Source organism: Triturus cristatus, chromosome 6, assembly GCF_964204655.1.
Source record: "Triturus cristatus chromosome 6, aTriCri1.1, whole genome shotgun sequence".
Lineage (NCBI taxonomy): Eukaryota > Metazoa > Chordata > Amphibia > Caudata > Salamandridae > Triturus > Triturus cristatus.
This window is the reverse complement of record NC_140589.1, coordinates 1,565,490,198-1,565,497,439: the sequence shown is the minus strand read 5'-3', so window position 1 is coordinate 1,565,497,439 and position 7,242 is coordinate 1,565,490,198.

The following is a 7,242-nucleotide window of genomic DNA, read 5'->3' as shown; positions in this document are numbered from 1 at the left end:
CAGTGGAGATTGTAATAGTTCGAACGTGATCTACACTATCAAGTGTCCTTGCGGACTCTTGTATGTTGGTAAAACATCGCGTAAGACAAAAATTAGGATCTCAGAACATAAGAGTTCGATTCGAACAAAAAACCAGAAGTCTCACCTAGCAACACATTGGATTGAGCACCAACATACCATTGCCCAATTAAAGTACACAATACTTGAAGTGGTGCCTCAGAAAATGGATTTGGACACTCCCAAATTATTGGCACAAAGGGAGGTCTGGTGGGTAAAATTCTTGCATACATTGGTACCAGCAGGACTAAATGACAAGATAGAATTCGCTTGCTTCTTGTGAAGGTATCAAGATTGTAAGTACTGTCCTCACTATTTGGTTTGTGGGTAACTACACTTCGTTTTAATACTTGCATTCTTTCTGTTTACATTTTCCTTAGCCACAGTGATCCTGTCAGGGGTGTATACTTTTGGTGGTAGATACTAATTTTAGTCTTTCAGACTTTATTAATAAGATTTTTTCATTTTTTTTCAATGGTCTTTCCACATTTTCATCTCTGGGCTCGTGGTCCGGTTTCCTTATTTGTTACCAGGTATGCCTATGGTTGTAACTGTTTCATGTAACTTTTTCATGCAGTAGCCGTAGGCTTTTACAATTCTTTTTATTGTTAATATCATCGTTGTTCAGCTTCTCCCTGTGAGCTTGCTTTCAATCTATACACAGTATTCCGCAGTATCATTTTGTTTGAGGGCGCGCCATCTTAGATTGGGGTGGGAGTAACAACACAGGTCCCCAGCGTTCGTCCTTTCTTTAGCGTGTTAGCGCGTATACCGCGCATGTGCACGAATACACGTCTTTGTTGGATTTAAGCCTCGCTAGTTCTCACGTCAGCTTGCGGTTACAGCGGTATCTCTCATTTCGTAGCAGCAGTTGTCCCTCCACTCTGGTAATCTAGGTAAGGCTTTACTGAGTGCCTTTATCATGCAGTTTGTTGGTTTGGCAGCGTATTAACATACCATGTTTTCACTATCTTTACTGAGGGTTTACGGTTTCCCTTTTGGTATGACAGGTTGGATATCCATTTTTTCGAGTGTGGGAACGTTGTTCACCTGTTTTCAGCATCTATAACTTTCTAGAGCAGACTTACGAGCAGAGAACTTCAGGTAACAGCGTTTTTTAAGCATGGGATTTGTTTCGTTGATTTAACATTGTTTGGCATTAATACACACGAACAATCCAGTTAGTGACCTCATCCCCATCTTGCACATAGGCACCTGATCATCTAGATATTCCCTTGGGGGTTACGTGCCGGAACACAGTGCTTTGGTGGATTCTTTCATGAGCGTTCTTTGGAGATGCGGCTGGTAGCCACAGCATAGCTGTACCTTTACGGCCAGGAGGACATTTTCAGTGTCATCAACCAGTAGCTTTGGACATGGACACGTGACGGCTTTTCTGTAAGATTCAGTTGTCCAGTTTTGTTTGCTTTTTTCACTTTTGACTAAAACTTTATTTCACAAACCTTGTTATAGCAACGGTGAGTGGTGCACAGTGGCTTACCTTGGGGTTAAGGTTGTTTCTCAGTTGCTTTCAGCCACAGACACTGGTTTTAGATTTGATTTTTCTATTCTTTCAACTTTGCGTGCAGGACAAGTACAGGTGTGCTAAGGCCACTCTGGTCATTAGACGATGTATCAGTTTTGAATTGTACATGATAATGCATTGTACACAGTTTATTGTTGCAAACATGGTTCTTTGTTTTTTCTTTTTCTCTTTTATTTATAGGCCCCTGAAGAAGGGATTATCAACTATCCCGAAATGCATTGGGCTACACCATTCTCAACCGTCTTGTTGTCATATAATATTTGTAATTTTGATAATTTCAATAATTGTTAATTGAAAAATGTTTTGATTTCCACAATCAACAGTGTTTACCCTAAGTGATTGTTTGAAAGAAATTCGTCAATTAAGCAGTTGTTCAAGCTCATGATTTCAATGAGTAAAATGCCAACATCAACAATGTTGACTTAGCTGTTTATTTCATTTACATTTGTATACAATTGTTGGTTCAGTGGTTTACATGCAGAAACATATATTTAAAGCAGTGCAATCGGTATACAGATGCTGCGCATCTGCTTTTTTCATGTTTCAGTAGGGTGGCTCCCTTCATCCGGTTTGCACGCAGCACGTGTTTTAGTATGAGGAATCTCAGAGATTAAAAATTTTTCCTTATGAAAATTAGAGTAGTGCGCTGACTTCAACCACATTACATGTGCAAACCTGATAGCCAGTAAGTGATTGTCAACCTAGTTCGTAAAGAAGAAGAGTCAACAACGAATCGCCCTTGGAAGAATTACTCAAGGAAAAACCCAGCCGATACAGTGGCAAATCCAGCTGTTATCGTTGTGGTTCCTGTGCGCATGTAGCAACCAGCAAAGAATGTCCTGCGTGGGGCAAGATCTGCATGGGATGCGGAAAAATGGGACACTTTCTTAAAGTTTGCAGAACTTCACGTTCAATAAAGATATACACAGTGCATGAATCCAAATCAGAGGCAGACTCTGACAAAAGTGAACTGATACAAAACTTGGTGTTACTTGTGGCCATCAATGACAGAGAAGTCGTGCAGAACCAGCCCAGATGCATTGTCTGTGTGAACTGAGAAAACGTTGAGATGTTGGTGGACACTGGATCAAGAATTACGATCTTGTCAAAGGACACCTACAATGATTTAAAGTGCAAGACACCATTAGAGGCCAGCAGAATAGTTCCAGGAGCCTATGGCGGACACAAAATAAAGTTGGAAGGAGTATTTAAAGCGGACTTGTCGTTCAAAGAAAAGAAAACCTTCACAAGGATCTTTGTAGTAAATTATAAGGTGAATATCCCCTGTTGGTTAGAACAACAAAAACTGAAGATGATGAGCAACCCATGCCAACCACCCTATGTGTTCAGTATTCAAGAGGACGACTTGGAAGCTGTTCTCAAGGAATTCAAGGGGGTGTTCAGCAAGCAATTGGGATGCTTCAAGGATTTCAAACATGAGATCATTCTTAAGGGTGATGCTTACCCTGTGAAACAACATGTGCGAAACATACCATTGTCTGCCTGCGCTGAAGTTAAAGCAATTCTGGAAGGTTGGTGCAAAGAAGGAATAATCGAGCCAATAAATGCGTCTGTATGGCTTTCATGCGTGGTTATTGCGAAGAAGAAGAATGGAATGGTCAATTTATGTATAGACCTTTGTGAACTAAACCGACATGTGGTAGCAGATTGCCAACCTCTTCCCCTAATAAACAAGATGATGATGACGTTGGATCAGGCGAGAATCTTTACAATGCTAGACTTCAGTGCAGTGTACCACCAGATTCAGCAACACAAGGAGTCAAAAACATTTACAGCATTCATCACCCCTGAAGGCGCATATCAATTTTGCAGAATGCCTTTCCTGCTGTGTTCAGCATCTGCTGTATTCCAGCGCATAATGAACCAGCTGTTCTGTGGCATGGAAGAAGTGAGATCATTTCAGGATGACGTACTGATTTACAGCAAGACGGAAGAAGAACACTTACCCGTTCAAAAGGACAAATGCAAGTTTCTCCAAGGAACTGTAGAGTACTTAGGACACTTCATTGATGAAAATGGAGTTCGGCCAAAACCGTCCTTGTTATCTGCAATCTCCTTGTCACCCAACCCAAAAAAATAGAGAAGAACTTGCATCTTTTTTAGGCATGTGTGAATTTCACTCAAAGTTTATACAACATTATACAACCAAGGTTGACTTACTACGAAAATTGATAAAGAAGGATACAGAGTTCATTTGGGACAACAACTGCGAGCAAAGCATAAAGATCATAAAAAAAGAACTTGAACAAGCAAGCATTCAGCAAAAAGTTGCAAAGTATTGTGACCACAGATGCCAGCCAAATCGGACTGGGGGCAGTTCTCAGCCAAAAAACAGAAGAAGGTGAAAAAGTAATTGTGTTTGCATCACGCAAACTAAGAGGCCCAGAGACAAAATACTCTGTAATTGAGTGCGAACTATTGGCTTGTGTTTGGGCTGTTTACAAAGTTTTAAAGTTTTCTGTGGGGCAAAGAATTCACCATCCGCACTGACCACAAGCCATTAGTCAGCATACTAGAAGGGAAAGGTTCATGTCGACCCTCTCCAAGAATAGCAAAGTTAACGTGTAAATTGCAGGAGTATCAGGTCAATTTGGAGTACATTCCTGACAGAGTTAATGTGTCGGCTGATTACTTGTCACGTGCCTCTTGTGAGAGTGAATAAAATTGTGGTGAGGATGAGGAAGATGACTTGCTTGTTGCGTGCTTGCTTAACCATGAGGAATCAAATGGTACCATTACCAAAGCAGAATGGTTAGAGGCCATAAAGAGTGACAATGTGTTTGCTGAAATCAAGAAGTACGTTATCAAAGGATGCCCTCGAAAAAGAGTCTTAGACGAGGCACTCAGACCATACTGGAAAATACAAGAAGACATCAATGTTGTCGAAGATATCATTCTCCGTGGCGGGACCTTGATGGCACCTATGTCTCTGGGGAAAAGGTTAGCTCACGAAGGCCATGTGGGGATGACAGGTACCAAACAAAAGTTAAGGGAGAGATACTGGTGGCCCTCAATAGATCGTAATGTTGATGTGTTTGTCACCCATTGTTCAGTTTTCACCAAGGCAGAAAAGTCAATGACAACCCGCCATTGCCCTATGACGTCCGTGGAACTACCAGAGGGACCTTGGATAAAAATCGGCATAGACTTCACTGGACCAATGTATGCTTTAAACTTAGAAATGCGCTATGCCATAGTTATAATTGACTATTTCAGCCAATGAATGGAAGTCAAATTTGTGTCACAACCTACCACACGTGAAGTAGTGAATTTCTTGAAGGAGTTGTTTTGCAGAGAGGGTTTTCCGCATCAGTTAGTCACAGACAACAGGGTGCAATTTGTATCCTCTGAGTTGGTTTCCTTCATGAAAAATAATGGCATAGAGCAGTGTTTCCCAAACTGGGGTCCGAGGACCCCCAGGGGTCCGTGGCACATTCCCAGGGGGTCCTCAGCCAGCAATTTTAAAAGCACTGCAAAGTTCTTTGTGAAATTAGCAGTTTTCGAGCAACTATAAAAGTGTCACAGAGAGTTAATATGCCTACTGCAAAGAACGTGTACAATGCATGTTTATGTGCAGGAAGGGTCACCTTCCTGAACATAAACAATCAAAGGTGTTTTACTTTTTCCGTTGGAAAAAGTAAAAAGGAGGAGAAATAAGGCATTTCTCCTCATTTCGCAAAGTTAAGACCAGGTTTTTCATGGTCTTAATTTGGGTGCTGTCTCCTATTTAAGCTGACCTTGTAAATAGAGGGCAGAGTCAAAATCAATGGGTGTTGGAGTGAAACGCCCACTGTAACTCCCACTGCCCACCTTTTTCACGCTAAGCATTGCGTGATAGGGAGCCTTATTTACAAGGCAGCTTAAGCCACAATAAGTGGCTTAACGCTGCCTTGTAAATAAGGCGAAGCTCCTATTGCCACAGGAACATCGCTAAAAGTGACGTTCCCATGGCGATGGGGACTTGTAAATATACCCCTGAAATCCCTAGTAATTCGAGTATTTGTTTTGTGTGCACATGTGTTTTTACTTTTTTTGAATTAGTGTTTTAATGTTTGAAATTTAAATCCTACAAATTGCTTGGGGGTCCCCGGCTTTCAGTGATGACTCAATGGGGGTCCTCAGGAGTCAAAAGTTTGGGAACCACTGGCATAGAGCATGTGAGATCCTCTTTGTACCACCCACAGGGAAATGGCCAGGTCGAGTGGGCCAATCGCATAGTAAAAGAGACCATCCAAATGGCCTTAAAATCTCACTTCCCTATTGAGGCAGCTCTCCCTACCAGGTTATGGTCATACCGCACCACTCCACACAATACCCCAGGTAGGACCCCTTTTGAGTTAATCAGAGGCAGAGCAGCAATCACACAATTGCAGCCATATTGGTCCTTGACTTAGAAAAAAATGGGAGAATGAGAATTACAGAGAAAAAGAGATCAAGATGAGAAGCCTGGTGGACGGACGCCAGAAACTCATGCGAATCAACTACAATGCCAGGAATGTGGTGAAGGAGATGTCTGTGAAGGCAGGCGATGTGGTGAGGGTAAAGTATCCTAAAAAAAAAAAAACATGAGCAAGTACAGTGAGCCTAGGCATGTGGTCAAGACCAAGGGTACTGCTGTCCTACTCGACAATGGTCAGTGGTGGAATGGATCGAACGTTGTTAGTAGCAGGACCCCAGAACCAGTGAGCAGGCATCATGGACTACAAAATGATTTATTTTTTAACCTTCATGTTTAATCTCCCATTTTTTCTTATTTTATGTGAATAAGTCCATTGTTAATGTTGTGTTTTTGTTCTTAGTAATTTCTTGTCTATTATTTTTCCATGTTATTGTTCTCTTCTGCTTCTTCTTCCTTTTTTAGAATATTATTGATTGTGTATATACTGAATGTTGTTTTTAGCCCTGATGAAGTTCTCCCAGGGAGATCGAAACGTATTGGCTGGAATCTAATGTTTTGAAATCGAATGAGCAATAAAGAATTTTGAAATTCTTACTTTCGCTATCTGGACTTTGTCACTCTGTGTACGCCCACTACTTGCTTTATAAGGATCAGTGAGCCTAGGCATGTGGTCAAGACCAAGGGTACTGCTGTCCTACTCGACAATGGTCAGTGGTGGAATGGATCGAACGTTGTTAGTAGCAGGACCCCAGAACCAGTGAGCAGGCATCATGGACTACAAAATGATTTATTTTTTAACCTTCATGTTTAATCTCCCATTTTTTCTTATTTTATGTGAATAAGTCCATTGTTAATGTTGTGTTTTTGTTCTTAGTAATTTCTTGTCTATTATTTTTCCATGTTATTGTTCTCTTCTGCTTCTTCTTCCTTTTTTAGAATATTATTGATTGTGTATATACTGAATGTTGTTTTTAGCCCTGATGAAGTTCTCCCAGGGAGATCGAAACGTGTTGGCTGGAATCTAATGTTTTGAAATCGAATGAACAATAAAGAATTTTGAAATTCTTACTTTCGCTATCTGGACTTTGTCACTCTGGGCACGCCCACTACTTGCTTTATAAGGATCTGGATCACAGAGGCATCACTAAAAGGTTGATGCCAGGGCTTGCTGAGCAGGACTTTTGTACATGTTGAAACTGGTGTGAGGTGCAGAAATTTT